At 41.8% G+C, this 17,791-nt stretch overlaps 1 protein-coding gene across 2 annotated transcripts in view; it reads left to right on the forward strand.

Moving 5' to 3' along the window:
- The window catches only part of FBN1 (fibrillin 1), a 229,393-nt gene that overhangs the window by 46,221 nt on the left and 165,381 nt on the right, over window positions 1–17,791 (forward strand). The gene's annotated exons all lie outside the window — the stretch shown is intronic.

Genomic DNA, 17,791 nt, shown 5'->3' on the forward strand with positions numbered 1-17,791 from the left:
CCCAAATCTGTGTGAGTTATTCAGCTATTCTTCCCAGTGGGCTTGAGGACACAATAGTGAGTGTAAGTAACAGTTGGCATCAAGATAAAATAAAGAGAATTTTCTTTAAGGATAATGACTGAGCTGACTATTATCCTAGTCAATTAGAGAAATGGGCCCGAACAAAACATCTCTATGGAAAGGGGAAAATTTAGAATGAAGAAAAACACACCTAAAGATCTCTGAGGACCTGTTGGAGGCCGCAGTGGCATCAAGCTCAGCATTCAGAATGCGCGATAGAAACCTGCTGCAGAGTGTGGCGTTTTCAGCACTGGCTGCAGCCTGCCGGAGGGTGTGCTCACCCTCACCTGTGCGTTTGAGAAGGTTACACACGTCATAAGAAGCTTTAATTCGAATGGGGATTTTCTGTGTTCAAGTCTAATGCTTACTGCTGCTCCTAATTAAAACAAATGTTCTACCTATAAATGCAGACATGATGTTGAGATATATGGAGACGTGATGTGCTTGAGTTTCCTCCCCACCCTCGGAACTATGGAGTTTTTTTTAATCACCTTGTCTCCACGATCAGAGCCATTTTCTTATTGTTCCTGGTCTTATAGCAAAGGTTTAGGGTTCATTTCATACCAAACTGCAAAAATACTAATGAAAAGTATTCATTGAAAAATACACATGAACCGTTTAAACTGCGATCATCACTTTCCTCCAATGTTGTGTAAAGATCTTTTATTCTAAGATGGAAAGTAAAGATTCAGTAGTAGATGTTGAATATATGTTATTTAAAAACAAAGAGCAGAGAGTGGTACGTGAGAAATTGTTCTCTGTTTCTATTTTTGCAAGTTCATTTAAATTCAGTTATTTGCTGATGAAGCCACAATACATATCTTAGCAAGTAATCCCAGGTCAATTACTATGATTACTGGATAAATTATATTGCCTCTGTGTTAAACCGCTGTGTGGTATTGAAGTGTGATGGATGCATCATAGCTTCTTGGCCTTGATGTGGCATTTGGCACCATGTTGGAGTCCCTTCTTAAAACTCTTTACAACTTGCACAGATGCATTTTTATTGACCTAATATTTGTCTAATGGTTTCCAGCATAATAAAGACAAATATTTCGATTAGGTAGTATCATTCCTTCTGTGGCCTTATTATTTTCTCAATGAAGATGTTGTGGGATTTAAATTGTTGAGATTAAAATTGTTAATGTGTAACTTGAGATGTGGTACGTGAAAATAATTGTGAGATGATAATACTGGGTTCAACTTGTTTTAGAAAAGTCACTAGGAGTGAAATTATAGGCCATTTTACATCTAAGAAAGTGATTAATAATTTGCTGCAAAGGATAGTGATACCCATAGTTCGGGTATTGATAACAACGCAATCTAAAATAAAGAGGGCATGGTGTTTAACTATCCTACAGTTATTTCTTTAAAGACGATTTTTGACCAAGATTAAGAAATGACATGAATAGGTTAAGTTACTAAACTAGTAATTAAAAACTGACATATTATTCAGAAGTTGCTCCAACTTTGGAGTGTCTTTAAATGCTCCCCTCCTGAAATTTGCACTGAGGTGTAAATATTTGTTGCTCCCATAGGATCTTCACAGTATCTAAGTGAAATTCATCCCTAAATGGCAGATTTCCAGGCAGCAGTTTGATTGGGGAGCAGGAAGCAGGCTTTCTTTCATCATCACCTTTCCCCTGTTTCACCCATGAATACAGTCTAGACCTTCAGCGGGAGAGGGGATACATTTTCCTTCACCACATGGGAGAGGGGGGTCTTGGATTCTAGAGTTGTATTTCCATCGAAAGAATCTCCACTGTTTTCTGCTTTTGTGAAAGTCATCTGCTTACCTCTTTAAAGAATTAAAGGCAGTATATCCTTTTACTCAAATGTGTGTTCAAGAGTCATTAATAAAAAATCGGAGACTGAGTGAGGACAAATACATCCGGAAGCGTAGGGAAGTGTTCAGTGTGACCTTTGATGTTCATTTAGTGTACTGATTACCTTGTTTATTACTGGGCTAGTTTATGGAGTTGTGTCATTACCTAGGCTAGTTGTATTATGTTTTAACTGGGATGTGACTTTTTATTTTTAAAAATGAACATTCAGGAAGGCTTTACTGATTTCCACTCTTCCTTCCAGGAGGCTGAGCCTCGTGCTCCGTCTGCATTCTTCCTTAGCACTCTCTCCACACCTCTTTTCATAGGACAGCCACATGATGCTGAAACAGCAGGTTTCCATGTCTGTCTCCCCCGCTAGAGAGTAAGCTCTTCAGCCCCAACTATGCTTTCATCTTTTTAATTCCCACACTGAGCTCAGTGACTGTTGCATAGTACACGGCCAATAACTGTTGAACTGGACTTATTTTAAAGCACCAGAAAAACCTGGAGATATATTATCAGACATAAATAAGTATCTCCTGGTGTAATTGCTGTTTGTTCACTTGGACAATCCTGGATATTTTTCATTGGTTTTATTGTAAACACAGCTTACCAGCATTGATGCCTAATTTAATTCAGCTCCATCTTGCACAAGTATGATTTTTTTTTTTTTTTTAGGGCCACAAGACGGTCATTTTTCAATTGGCAAGGATGTGTTTTGGCCCAAAACAAGTGGCAATAAACAAACAAACAACTTCCTGTCATGATGTGGTACACACGAAAGGGGACACTTAAAATATCAGTTTTAAGTACTTCTCAGAATAAGCAGCTTTGTCCCTGGAAATCTTGGAACATTTTTACATCAGTAACTACCTCAGAGAGCTGATAGGAGTGTGGAATTCCCTTTGGGGATGATACTGGCAGGATTTGGCTCACTTTAAGCCAATAAGTGGATCTTAATCCACAAACATAGTGGTTTAATTTGTGATGGAGATGAGCAGTGGATCCGTGCTTGAATTATGAATCATAACATTCACTCAACAAATGCAATCAGATTATGAAGCAAATTTTCTTATTGCAGCTTTTAGCCAGTTATATAAATATGTTTTTAAAAAAATTTGACTATCAGACTCATTGGGCAGGTAACAATGATACTATTTCCTATCTCTACACTCAGACGAAAAGAAATAAAGGCCCGTGACTTGTTTGGCTTGCAATGTTTACTTTTTAAAAACTGAACATGAGTACCTTTAGTTACATTCTTCAATTTACCACAGTCTCCACCACTCCCTATTACCATCCTGCCTACTTCATTTATTTAGCTTGCATCTTAGCCCTTGCGAGCACTTGAGTTTCCCACTTCCTGCCATATTCTCTATCAAAGATTGAATCTCTTGTGTTTTCTTTTAGAGCCTAAGTTTCTTCCATTGTTCTTCCTCCTATAATTATTTTCTGTAAATATACATTTATACATTTGTGGTTTTCCTGGTTGCCCTTTCCCTTGTCTCCCCCTTCCCCCTATTTCTGCCTTCTTTCTTTTGGGGCCTTGAGTACCCAGTAAAACTGATCATTGCCTCAGCTCAGTGGTACAGTATGTTACCATTCGTGATTAGTATTGAAATGAGGTCAGTGCTTGTTTTGGCCATGACAACAGCACAAGCTAGTTGTGTATTACCATAGCGACTGTCAGCGAGACTATGTAGACTCACACTTCCTCTTGCCATCCTGCCTCAGAATGCAGGCCATTTAAAATCTTGGTAAATTCTCTTATATTCAACACAGGGAATGATGTGAGCGGATGAGACTTCTCAAGGTAATGAGGGAGAACGTTGGAGATAGGCCTGGGCTCGGAGACGGGGAGGGATAGTGATGGATAAGCCTGAGGAAGAAGCCAGTGAAAGACAGACACCGAGGAAACACAAAGAGACACAAGAGGACCAGGAGAGCGCTGAGCTCAGCGAGGGGCAAGAAGGAGCTCGAGAGATAGCTTGGCCGTTGTTTGACTCTTCAAAGGGTCAAGAAAGAATGAAAATCACAGAGGCCCTTTGATGTAGTAACAGGTGATGTGTTTTGGGTACTTCGAGTGTGCCAGGCAGTGTGCTGAACTCTGTACTTTGGTGATTTGCAACAGCCTTATGAGAAAATTCCCGTAACGAGTACCTTTTCATAGAGGCATAAACAGAGGCAGACAGAGGTCAAATAGCTTGCCAAAGGTCAGACAGCTCCTAAGTGGTGCAATCGAAAGCTGGACCCAGCCAGTGTGGCTCCTAAGCCTGAGCAGGGAATCCCTATGCTATGCTTGGATTTCGCTGGGAAGGGTCATTAGTAACCGCAGAGGGTTTTCTGAGGGACGACAGAAGAAACCTGGAACTAAGAGTTTTAAAGTGGAAGTAATAGGCTTTTAAAAAGCCCTTCAAGAAATTTGGCTTTTAATTAAGGTATGTGGTTTTTAATCTCTGGTATTGTTGAGCTAAGTTGCTGTTAAATCATTTAAAAGCCAAGGGAAAGGAGTCTTGAGTATTGCTTGATGGCATCTGATGCAGGATTTTGGAATACTTTTCTGTTTGATTGATTTTGATATTTTAAAGATCACAATCTGCTCATGGAAAGAGGGTGATTCTTGTCTGTTCACAGTATATGTAAGTGGACTCTAAAGGACTGAACCAACATTCTTAAATGCAGATGTACAAAATGAATATTGTCATCTAGTGCAGTCACCATGGAAGGTTAATAGAGCTTTCCTACAGTATTACAACTGTTCAAACCATATTTAGAACCACTTTTTGGGAATTACTTTTACAGAGTCAGCAATACATTCAAATGAGTATTGGTCTTTTTTCCCCCCCTCTTTCTGGGAGGCATTTCAGTTTTTAGAAACAACCTAAAATAGTGTCAGCTCTAATGGCTGCAGTGGATAGTCAAACACTTTCGTTGTTTGGGGTGAAAAACTAACTCAGATTAAAAAGCAGTGTGAAGAATTGTCTCACGTGGCTCTCGCAGCACATGGGTTCGGATTCGTGTTTTCATGTCAACCTTTCTGTGAGCAGGAAGACAAAGCGTTTTGGAAGCATGAATGCTCATAACAAAAAGTTTTCTCTCATGCCTCCACCTGGAGGTCCTCACGTGTGCCGTCGGAGCGTAAGCATGGACGTGGAGTCTTCTGAATTCCGACTCATTCGCTCGTGTTAAATTCCTGCCCAAGTCTAAACTGTGAAGACAATCATTGGGTTTTTGCCAAATCAAGAAAGCCTGTCGGCTGTTCTGCTGGCTATTGGTTGGTAAAGCACAGGGAAAAGCGTTGCTGAACTGATGGCCTTAAGGAAAAGAACAATGGAGCGAGTGTGGAGTAGAATAAAAGTGAAGCATTGCGAAAATTCCCGCTCCATCGGAGAAGCAGGGCGATGGAAGGGGGGGCTCAAGCTCTGTTCGCCACACTTGCCTCCTTTACAGAATTCCAGTGTAACAGAGGTGGAGAAGTTGTGTGGTTTTTTTTTGCTTTTAAATCTCCATCCTCATATGTGCAGTTGGTATATAAGAAACTATTATTATCATAACTTAGTTTTCCTGTTGATAAAAAGCTGATAATATTGCAGAGATCTTTTTAAATGATTTCATTGAATGGTTTTCAAAAAAACAGTCCTTAAACAATTGATAAACATTTGTTTTGTAAATCCAGGAAAGCTGCATGGGGTCTAATGAATGGAAGGGACTGACATATAATGATCCAAATACATAATAACCAGGTAGTGCAGTTCAGATACATTTGCCTCATAAAAGGATCTAGAGAAATGACCTTCTCACAGAGGCCTGTCTAGAACTTTTCACGGAATTTTCCCTGGAGCTTTTTCTGGAAGTCATTAATGACATGTAGACCTTTCTCTCTCCTCTCTCTCTCTCCCTCTCTCTCTCTCTCTGGAAGTGCGTTTTACAGAACTGCATTTCTGACACTAATTTTGCATAATTTTAAATTTTAGGTGGCTATTTATTATAAAAGTTCCCAGAGTAAATGCCGCAGGCCAATTCCCATTTTCAAAGTGCTTTTGGAAGGCAGAGCTCTGTGAGCTATGCATCTTTTTTCCCTTAAAGGTAACAAGCAATAAACTATTGTTACTAAAATATGCTGAAGCCCTCTGTGAGCCTCACTTTTGGTATTTAGTCTAAATGGAAACTAAATACCAGTGTGCAGACAGCAGAAGCAGAATGCCCCGAAATGTCACCATGCTTCTGAAGTGGTATTGCAACACTTGGCAATGGGTGGGTCATTGAATAAACTTGATTTTCTTAGAATAGTTGCAGGAACCACATCTGTTGAAACAGACATTCAGCTTTCGTGGCTGAGTAACTCTATGCACACAGGGGGACATATGCTACCGATGTGCCTCTTGGGGCTGCACATGCCTGGTATGAAGATGCAGGACTGGTGGGATGGTGTTATAAAGCAGTTTTATTTTTGTCTCCCACTCCTGTCCCTCTCAGCCCACTCCATGGGCTAGTTTTTCCTCTGCTGGCGGATGAAATTTTTTGGTCCCCTTCAGAATTTTTGTCCCCTGTGGGTTAATGTGAGCGAAGATGTCTAAGTTGTTATTGGTTGTTTACAGTTTCTTTCGTCCAGCGGTACCTTCGGCCGTTGGAGGCCTCTTTGCTGACCCAGGCAGTCCTCTGAGAGAGGATCTACCCCACTCCACATGCGCTTTCCCTTGCAGCGGCCCACCACTTGTTGGCCGAAAACACTCGTGCATTTTTTGCCGCGATAAATTGCCGGAGTACAAACCAACTTCGACAGTGGCAGCCTCTCCCTTGAAACATGTCTGAGCATCTGGCCAGCCAGTTTCCATCATTAGATCATCCCCAGTGTCTTGCAAACTGCAGCAGATACATATCGTGTAGTCGCAGCCACCTCCTGGAAGCCCCCCTCGTGACTTGTCATCTTCACGTGGCCTTCTAGCAGTTTCTCAGAGAGAGCGAGTGATAGCTCAGCTCTCGCCCACGGAGCCCCCTACCCATCTCTTACTACCTCGGACACTTGGATTCTCTTGGTGTGCATGAGGCTTCAAGCACCCTGTGATCAGATCGTCATCACCTCCTTTGCGGATCCTGACCATGGCGTCCCACTTGATTTAGGGCGTGCTATCTGCTGTCTCGGTGCATCAGCAGAAATGTCCACGTCAACGTCCTTGTTTATTAGCAAAGCAAATAATTTAATGCAGCTATTAAATTCGATCAAAGATTTGGCATCATGGTTTCATCTTCTAAGATAGCGTGTTTTCAACTTCATTGTTAGTTTTTAGCACTATGAACTTAAAAAAAAAAAAGAAACTAGTGTTTATAAGTTAGTAGCCACATTTAATGTTTGGACCACTTTTATTTTTGACCACTTTTTAGTCTTGGGTGCTCAAGACCCTGGAGCAGCACTCAATCGAAATGTAATGTGATTTTAACTTTTCTAGTAGCCACATGAAAATATATAAAGAAACAGATAAAATGGATTTTAATAATGTATTTTATTGAGCCCAGCATGTCCAAAAGTTTTATTTTAATCGATCCTCAGTATTGAAAATTATTGAGATACTTTGCATTCTTTTTTCCATACTAAGTTTTTGAACTCCAATGCATATATTACGCCACATCTGAATTTGGGCCAGCCGATAGCCATGTGTGGCTATTGGACAGCACAGCTCTGGGACTTTGCTTCTAGTAACATCAACACTTCACCTAAGGGCTCTATGAAGTCTCCAACTTTCCTTTTTCCTGCTGCTTCATCAACTTTTAAGAAAGCAACATCTTAGAGAATCAGAACCTGTGTTGGTTTTTAAGAGTAAACCAATAAAAAACACAGAACTAGGGGCCTCCGATGAGAGTCTAATTTCTCAGCATATCAAAGTGGAATTTTGTTCAAATATAAGTGATAAGCGAAATCTCTTGCAGTCATGTTACTTAGATATAACCATTATAGCAAGTATTTCATAAAGGCTTGGCCCTAAGTTAGGCATTATGATGGGATCAGGAAGACGTATATGGTTTTTTATCATCAGGGTCTTGAAATCATTTTTTGGAAAGATAAAAATACATATATGAAATAATCAAATAACCAGGCAGGGCAAAGGTTTCATTGGGCAGAGCAGGCGAGGGAAAGCATAGGTGAAGGAAAAGAGTTTACAAAGGTACAGAGGCTGGAACTGGCTGGGCAACGGGAGCACAGTCACCCTCAGGAGGCCTTTGCTCTGCCAGCTTCCTCAGTGTTGGCGACCTCCTATGAGAAAGGGGGTGCATGATGTCAACTTGCTTTAGAAACGTCCAAAGAGAGGAGGGTGTATTCAAACCTCTTCGAGATGCCCTTCTGTCCTACTGAGCTGTGCTTCCGCATAATAGCTGTATGGCGCAGGATTTGCGGATTTAAAAAATTCTCTTTTGTATGTATAAGTGAGTGGGTGGACTGGTCTATTTCTGAAACTGTTTTAGCTTTAATCCTGTGGATAGCAGTCTGGAGACCCTTCCCAGTTTTACATGCTCAATTGAGAGTCCTTGAGAACGCTTAGTGTTTATGTTCCCTGGTAGTTATGGCCCCCGGAGAGTCTGCTGTTTTTGGTTTGTGAATGTTTAATGAACAAATATATGGGACTTTGTGGTCCAGATGATGTGCCCAAGTACTTTTTGTAAAACACTAGTCCTATGGGGGTTCCATGAAGTGAAGTTTCCATGGTCGTAGCGTTTTGGAAACTATACCGTGCCCTCCTCCTGGAGAGGCGCTGGTGTGTTCGCAGACTGGCTCCCGGGAGTCCTGCAGGGAAGTAACTGTTTTTACTTCGTTTAACCCAGCACTTTAAAATCAGTTAATTTTACTTTCCCTCCCTTTCTCCCTAAACACCTTTAACCTCTTTATCCTAAAGATCTGGATTCTGATTTTGACAGTCATTTTGAAAGTCATGTGACATCTCTGTGACATCTTCATATTCTAGATGGGTATTTCAAAATCCATATAAGATCCTCACCTGCAGATGAATATTTGTCCAGATGTCTAGAGGATTTGGAGGAAGATCTTCATCGTGTAGTAACTCACCTTTTGTTTTCCTAAGAGGATGCATTTGGCCATAAATTTGGGCAGTAGGAAACACCCGTTCTCTGGAGGTTTGGTTCTTTAATGTTCTAGAGTTTCACCAAGGCAAGCTGAACTACCTCATTTGGTAGTGATAAATTCCTAATCTGAATGGTTTAATGTGGTTGGCCCGTATGTCCTCTGATTCTGATCAGCCCTTGGGGGGTACCACTTACCAGACCTAGGAGTGTCAGATATTCTTGGAACTAGAGCTTTTCTTTTCTAGATTGGTTACTTTTCTTCCAAGGTCAGGTTTAAGGCTCATTCCTTCCTCAGTTCTTTCCTGACCATAGGGAGCTCCACCAAGAAAGCCCATAACTTTCCTGCTACTTCACTGACATGACCACCTCTGGGCCCCTGGACCCCATTCACATTTCTAGCTGATGGTCAATGAATGTATTGAAGTTTTTGTCTTTGTCACTTACTTTAAGGATTACATCACCATTTTAGTATTTTTATTCCTCTGATGAATTCTTGTTTTTCTTGCATTTTATTACATTTTGAGATAATTGGGTGACACAGTCCTTGTTTTGGGGGGTGATTTTTAAAAAATATATATTTTTATTGATTTCAGAGAGAGGAAGGGAGAGGGAGAGAGAGATAGAAACATCAATGATGTTTCTATCATTGAGCAGCTGCCTCCTGCATGCTCCCTGCTGGGAATCGAGCCTGCAACCAAGGCATGTACCCTGACCGGGAATCGAACCCAGAACTCCTGGATCCTAGGTTGATGCTCAGTCACTGAGCCACACTACCTGGGAGATGACTGTTTGTAATGATATTTACAAAGAAGTAAGGAATGAGCATATTCACCTTGTCAAAAACTTTTTAAATGTACAGCTGTTGATTCTTGTGTTGAAATACTTATATCCTAAAACTGTGTAGAATCTTCTTTCATGGCTTTTGGGAAGCCTTAGAAGCAAGTTATAATACTTTAAGTTTTCTTAAGAATATTTTCTTCATTAAATGAAATACAAATGGCCTATTAACTTTAAAACATAAATATATTATTTACATAAATATGAATATATACACAAATATTAATATATATGTAAATACATATATATTCAGTATTTTCTCTACAAAGTAAATCTGGCCTGTCAGATCCCATGATGTGGGAATTATAAACGGTGCTAACCTAGTTCTAGTTTGGGGGCTAATAAAATGCTGATTTATATATGTCTTGTGGCCAGGCTCTGGTGCTTCCCATAGACCAAAGAACAAACACTATGTCTGGTATCTCTTCCTATGTCATTGAATTCCAAGCCCAGTGCTGTGAAGATTTATTCGATTTAACTGTGGGATCTTGAGGTCGATGGTATTTAAATGTTAAATATATTTCTTTAATTCAGCATTTTCTAAAAAAGTACCATGAACAGCAGTACCTACACATGCATCTGTATTTCACATAGAAACATGTGTGTGGGTGTCGATAACTGAGATGTGTGGGAAGTGAACTCTGTGGAACACATGAAAGGAGATGTCCTCCAACTTTCCTCCCATATTCCTGCAGCAGCAATCCTTTCTCTCTGAACTGTTTCAGAAGAGCTTTGTAAGTAAACAATGGGTAGGATATTTATTTCCTCAGGAATTAAAGAATGCTGTAATGGTGCAGTTCATAAAATAGGCCATTTCTCTCTGTGTCCCTAGAGAGCCTGTCTCCTCTTGCCTGCCCTTTCGGAGGAGACTCCGCTGACCTTCCCTGATGTAGGACACTCAACCAGGCCAAAAGAGAAGGCGTCTAGGTCTGGGGGCAAATTTTACCCAAATTGAAAACATTTTATAATAAATATGCATTAGCTCTTAGGGATCATTTCTTCCCTGAAGTCCCAATGAAAAAGTTCATATTTTGTTAGGGATTCTAGTGATACATTCTTTAAATTAAAAACCAGTGGACTTTAAAAGACAAAGGCAAAGCCATGGCCCTCCAGGTGTAAACTTCGATTCATTCTTTGTATAATGATTTGCAAGCATCACTCGAAAAGTTGGGAATATTTTGGAACTTTCTTCCTGTACTACGGGAAAAATAAAAAGCAGAGACATATGTATCTTAATGACGTAAAGCTCACTTTGCAAAGCAGTGTGTCATAGAAAGTTGAATTGCCCTCTTTGGGGAAAACAACCCTTCCGCACCATAGAAAAGTCTCTAATTAAAAAAAAAAAAAAAAAAAAGAAGTGTGATTTGGAATTGGATAGAGCTATTTCTTTTCAGACATTATTTAGACTTCATTTCTTCCTACAGTGTTTTTCCACACTGCCAAGCCGAACAGCTATCATAAAGCCAAACGAAAGGCAACGTTCCAAGAAGTCATTACGGCCGGTTACTGAGCCAGCCTGAAGTGTGCATTGGGGCTCCCCTGTTTTCTGGGTTGTTGTTATCATTATTTTTTGTGAATGAGAGGAAATGATAGGGAAACTATTTTTAAGACTAAATTTTATACCAAAGGAGTTCTCCCAATTTGCCAGTATTACATGACGATAATTTTAATTAAAATGCCTAACTAAGAGACATTGTGTTTTTTAAATTGCTTGAAAATGTCCCAGAAAAACTGGTTAAGAACTTAGACTCTGAAGAAAGTCCTGCCATTTGTTGGCTGTGGGGCCCTCAGCCACAGGTTCTTACCTGTGCAACAAGGAAAATAATACCTATCTAGTGAGACTGTTGGGAATATTAAACGAGATGGTACTTAGTATGGGGCCAGCACATATGTAATACATGGTTAATAAATATTTGCAGTTAACATTCTGTTTCTCATGAAAGTGAGAGTAACCTTGGTGGAAAGTGTTGTTTCATAAACAGTGTTATCAGACTTTCAACTATCACCCAAATTCGGCCTGAACTTAGAGAGCCCATTGTGACTCTTTTTTTTTTTACTCGGAGGTCTTGTTATTTGACTGGAACAACCTAGTTTTTGAATATCCTATTAAGAGCAAGCCCAGTGTTCTTATTTGGATATCAGATCAACCACGCGCTTCTCTTTAGTGCACACTCAATTGTTGCGATTGTAATAAAAGCTAAAACTCCAATGGTGCAAATAGTAGTAAAGGCAGGAGAAAGTGAAGGAGTGAGTGACCACCATTTCCAGAAAATGTAGTGATGACTGTGGCCCTGGGAAACATTTGTTGTCACAACTAACCAAAGAATACTGAAAGATTTCTGTTTACTTATACGGATCTATACAGAGATACAGAAGGGAAAGCCGGCTTGTCTCTTTAAAAAAGGCCAGCGGTGAAATGTAGGAAGCACTCAGCTGTTTCAGAAACATGGCATTCTAAAATCAGGAGCAATCGCAGCAACTTACCCATCAGCCAAATAAAATGAACACCTATATAAGATATATACTCAGCTTTCCAGGTTGGTATGAGAACTTGGGTCTGTAAGTATGGCACCCGGCAGTTTAGGGGTATGTGGGGTGGGTGATTTTACTTGTAGAATCCACATGCCATTCTTATTTTTCTATGTTTCTATCTATGTATCTATTTATCTAGTTATATCTATGTATCAATCTATATATCTATCATTTTTAAAAAATGAGGACATGCTTAGAGAAAGGAAAGAGAGCGAGAGAGAAACACTGATTTGTTGCCTCCTGCACTCGCCCTGACTGATGGATCAAACCCGAAACCTTGACCAGAAGTGGAACCAGCTGGCGACCTTCCAGCGCACAGGATGACCCTCAGCCGACTGAACCGCTCCGGCTGGGCTCATCTTTTCTTTTTGTTTAATTTAATTTTTCGATTACAGTTTATATTCAATATTATTTCGTATTAGTTTCAGGTGGACAACCATATACACACTTTACAAAGTGTTCCCCCCACATTTCCAGCACTCACCTGGCGCCCTATACAGTTATTCCAGTGGTGCCGACTGTCTTCTCTGTGCTGTGCCTTACATCCCCGGGACTATTTTGTAACTACCGGTCTGTAGTTCTCACCCCCTTCACCTTTCTCACGCAGTCCCCCCGCCTCCCTCCCCTGGGAACAACCACCAGCCTGTTCTCTGTGTCTGTGAGTCTGATTCCATTTTGTCTGTTTGTTAATCCTGTTCTTTAGGTTCCACGTGTAAGTGAAGTCACATGCCGTTTTTTAGGTGACCTTTGTAAAAGAACTGAAAGTGCCAGCCTCAGGGGACGACAGCTAGAAAATCCGAAACGCTGGGGTATTTTAAACCCAGAAATTTCAAACCTTACTCATTGGGGTTCTGTTTTACTAAATGTATCCGTAAAAAAGGTCTGCTCCTAAGCTGAAAAGAAATTGTCCTAAGAAGAAGGGAAGCGACGTGTGCGCACCCACGTGCATCCATTCTTTTCCAGGCGCTGTGCTAATGAAGCACCCCCCTTACATTCTGGAGTTGCATTCTCGTGGGGGAAGGAGAGAGCAAACAAGTCAGCACAGAGACACCACTGCCAGTGTGACAAAGGAAATGAAGGGATGTAGGGGGTACGAGGGCGAAAATAATGACGCTCGTGGACCCATGGTCAGGGGGCCTCTCTGAAGGGTGAGACGTTGCCAGCTGTGTGAAGGTGAGAGGAAGTTGTCCAGGTAGAAGCAAGAGCATGTGTAAAGGTCCTGAGATGACCCGCATATTTGAGGAAGCCTTCGTGGACAGTTCAGACCACGAGGGAGCGTGATGGGGCGTGAGGCTGGAAGAGCAGTTGGGAGAAGGTCGTGGGGAACTCGGCACCAGCACAGCAAGACAAGTGTGGTGGAGCGTGGCCCCCACGCTGGGGGTAAAGAAGAGCACTGTCGGTTTTTTGTTTGTTTGTTTGTTTGTTTTTAAAATATATCTTTATTAACTTCAGAGAGGAGAAGGGAGAGGGAGAGAGAGAGATAGAAACATCAATGCTGAGAGAGCCGTTGATCGGGCCCGCAACCCGGGCATGTGCCCTGACCGGGAATCAAACCCCGATCGCCTGGATCCCAGGTCGACGCTCAACTGCTGAGTCACTCCCGGCCGGGCGAGCGCTGTGGGTTTTTTACAGCACATTAGAAGCCTGATGGCTCAGGTTGTCCATGCGAATCTGCTGTAAAGAGCTCCCAAGACTGACCCAGTGAAGATGGGAGAGTTCTTGTAGGTTTCCAACGCCCTTCCAAACCAGAGGGGTCTGGAGCCTGATGGTCCTTAACACTGCTTTTTCTCTAATCCTTGTGCTTCTATAGGAACTCTGACCCCCTACCTTTCCTCCAGGAAAGTGACTAAGCTGCCCTTGAAATACATAAAACAAGTTCACCCTAAAATGGCTTGCTCAGGAATTAAGCATTTTGAGATAATGCATGCTTTCACGGGGACGCATGCAGACTTGTCTCCAGGGAATGCCTTTGGATGTCATAATAGCAATTCTGGTATCAATAAATCATTTACTATTTGGATAAGTCATGGCCACCACCTCAGTCGCTAGATACATTTGTAATGGTTTTTATGAACAATAACAACAACCACCTAGCAACATAGCGTTTGGTCATGTCAGTTTTATAATAGCACATGTGGTTTTGTGGGCTTTGGAAGGACAAATTCTTACTGTTTATAATATATCTTGAAAATTAAACAGCCGGTGTTGTTGGAGGCCCACTGTGCACAATACATGAAGTCATACTGCATGGCGTGTGGCTTTATATAAGAGTGATGTGTCAATATTTTTTTTTGCTAGTTCTTAACTATTTTTCTGCTCCATGAGGGAAGGGACTGATCTGTCTTGCTCCCATTTTATTTCCAATGCAGGGGGCACATAGTAGCTCAGTAAGGATGTGTTGACTAGAGGAATGAATAAATGAGCAGTTTTTAGGCACAGTTTATGCCTTGAGTTTCTTGTAACTCAAATAAGAAATGAGTGATCTACCATCTCTACTTTCAATGCGTAGCTTTCCCCTTGACCTTTTCCAACCATGAATAGTTTCAAGTTAGCCAAATGAATTCTGTGCAGTATTGATACCTCAGAGAAGCTAAAGTTATATGATCCCTTCCATCTATGTAGTACTTTATAGACATGCCCGCTGACTCAGTTGGTCCTTGGAGAAATCTTGAGAGAATATATTTTATAGGTAAAAAGACTGAGCTTGGAAGGACCCTCTGTGTCTCTTCTAAGGCAGGTGTCTAGGAATGAGAGCTGTGTTTTCTAACTCGGCCCAGACCGTGGTGTATCCATAGTCTCCCAATAAATATTTGCCCGGCTTCTAGAGCTACAATTGTCTCTAGCATTACTTTTTAGCTATTATTATCTTTTAATTTTAGTTCTAACTTTGTTCTTTCCTCCTCTCCATCTCACACACCCCTTTGATTCTCAGTTGGGCTGCCAGTGCTTGGCTATTGCCATTCTCAATGTTGTTCAGTCTCCAGATCAAGTTTTCAAATTCTAAATTTTGGTGACTAAGCAAACTCTAATTTTTTAAAAAAAAATATATCTTTATTGATTTCAGAGAGAGGAAAGGAGAGGGGAGAGAGAGATAGAAACATCAATGATGAGAGATTCATTGATCGAGCCCACAACCTGGGCATGTGCCCTGACCAGGAATCGAACCCCGATCTCCAGGATCCTAGGTCGATGCTCAGCCGCTGAGCCACGCCTGGCTGGGCAGCAAACTCTTTTGATTGAATTTGTTGGGGGGATAGCTGGTCTTTAATCATAAGTGGATGATGTATGATGAAAACACTTTTTCCCAGGCTGCGATGAAGGTATGGATGGATTTCAGGGAGCGTAGCTGGATTGAGCTGTAAATAAAATAGGAAGAGAGCTTGGTCCTGATGGAGCCCGAGAACACACAGACCCCAGGAATCTGGATGTATGAACGAATGTCCTGCTGCTATGCTGCTCTGCCTAGGACCCCCGCCGGGTGTAATTTCTGTAAGTGTGAAGTTAGACAGGTGTATTGGAGCATCTGTTCAGGGAAGGGCTGAGAGCTGGTTTTCTTCTGTGACCGGTTTGTTTCTTTGATGTGCATGTCAGGAGATTTGCAGTTTCACTCTTATAAAGATGCCTGGGGAGTTAGAGTAAGAGAGTGGTCTCCTCTAGAGCATGAGCTCCCCGAGGACAGGGGCTTTTGCCTGTTTTGCCACAGTGCCTGGGATTGTGCCTGATACATAGCAGATGCTCAGTGTGTATTTGTTGCGTAAGAGATTGGATCTGGGGACGGATCCAGCCGATCACGTTTAGCACCAGGAGTGGGTTCAGAGTGGACCCCATGATTTGCTGGTGCGTCGCTGTGACCGTGTTCAGAGCTAAGTCTGCCTCACTTACTTAATGACCACAAGCCGCAGCTGAGCTGGCGCTGGCGTTTACGGCTTTTCTGCCCCACTGGGCGTGCAGGTCCGCCCGCTGTTTCAGTGGATGGTTTCCTGCCCCTCTGATACACTGTACTTGAACGTGAAATTAGAATTGGCTTTAGTTAAACTCCACAAAGTAGAATAGTGGCTGCTGCTTATCTGTGGCTGAAAATAGGGGGCTAAGAATGAAAAGAATTAAAATGGACTGCTTTGGGGAGCCTGACGTGACATTGATTAATATGCTATCAATTTCCTTCCCCTGAGAAACATTTGGTCACGAGGACATCTGGCTTTCAGAAGACATTTAAATTTGGGCGTGAGGCTTTGGGCCTAGTCTGGTATCACTGGAATGGCCCAAGGAGATTTTGTTTCTTTTTTCCCATGCCTTACGGTGGTTACTCAGCAAGGCTCATGCAGCCTCCTGACCGTAGAATTACCCGCCTTACGCGGGCTGTGCGTTACTTTGCCAAGTCCTGTGGAGGAGCCAGTTTGCGGCGTGCCCGGGGGCGGCATGTATCGCTGTGCGCAGCACCTCGGAAGGCCCAGAGAGCTAATGTCAGAGAGGGATATTATGTGGGATTTCCAAGGACACTGATTGATTGATTGATTGATCTCCAAAGGGCAGGGGATATATTTCGTGTTTCCTGGTGCTGGAAGACTGCAGGCTTTTAACAGATGCTTTACACTCGCCTCAAGAAATGCCAATGTCCCGTGTGTTAGGTTTCCAAGAACAAATGGTCCAAAGGACCCCGTGCTTTCCTTTAGCCACGGCGGGTGTGCAGTGGCCGCGTGTCCTGCTCTGAGAGCGTCACCGTGTGGGCAGGTGTGAGGATCTGTTGGCTGAAAAGCAAATGAGAAAACTGGGGAGGAAGAAAAGAAAATGAACATGAGATGTTGGATTGAAAAATACCAAGAAGGGTGGATGTTCCAGGCTTTCTTTCTTAACTTCAGCAACTGTACAAAAACAGAAAAAAAGTATAAACAGAAACGCCATAAATCTCTTTCTTCAGTCTTAAGTTTCCTTTTGATAGCTCTCCACTCACTGACTTTTATTTCTTCTTTAAATTCTAATTGTACAATATTAAACATGTTTCAGAGGCCTCCTCTTCACTACGTAGAAAATGCTGATGTGAGATTACGCTAACGCGGCAAGTGTTCTCATCCAGAACCTGTCAAAGGCTTTCCAGGGCAGGCCAGTGACTGTCTTGGGAAACAAGGACAGACTCGTTCCTGTTGATCCATCACAGATGTATCCCTAGACTCTTACTATTGGGGCTCTTTTTACCCTGTTATATTTCTTGAATTCATTCTATCTTATCATAGAATAACATTGGTTTTAATACAGGACTCAGAACTCACTGATTTTAGAGTAAATTTTATTTATTGAATGGGCTCCTTTTTAATTTTTACTTCTGGATGTTATTACTCATAATAACTCTCTTAGTGCTAACAGTTGCTAAAAAAATCTGCACCCTTCCATGCTGAGGACACTCTAGGTGGGCTGAGTGTGAGTGTGCACAGGTTTGACGAGGTGTGGGGGAGAGTTTCCTGAGT

The sequence above is a fragment of the Miniopterus natalensis genome, chromosome 1 (assembly GCF_054644295.1).
Source record: "Miniopterus natalensis isolate mMinNat1 chromosome 1, mMinNat1.hap1, whole genome shotgun sequence".
NCBI lineage: Eukaryota > Metazoa > Chordata > Mammalia > Chiroptera > Miniopteridae > Miniopterus > Miniopterus natalensis.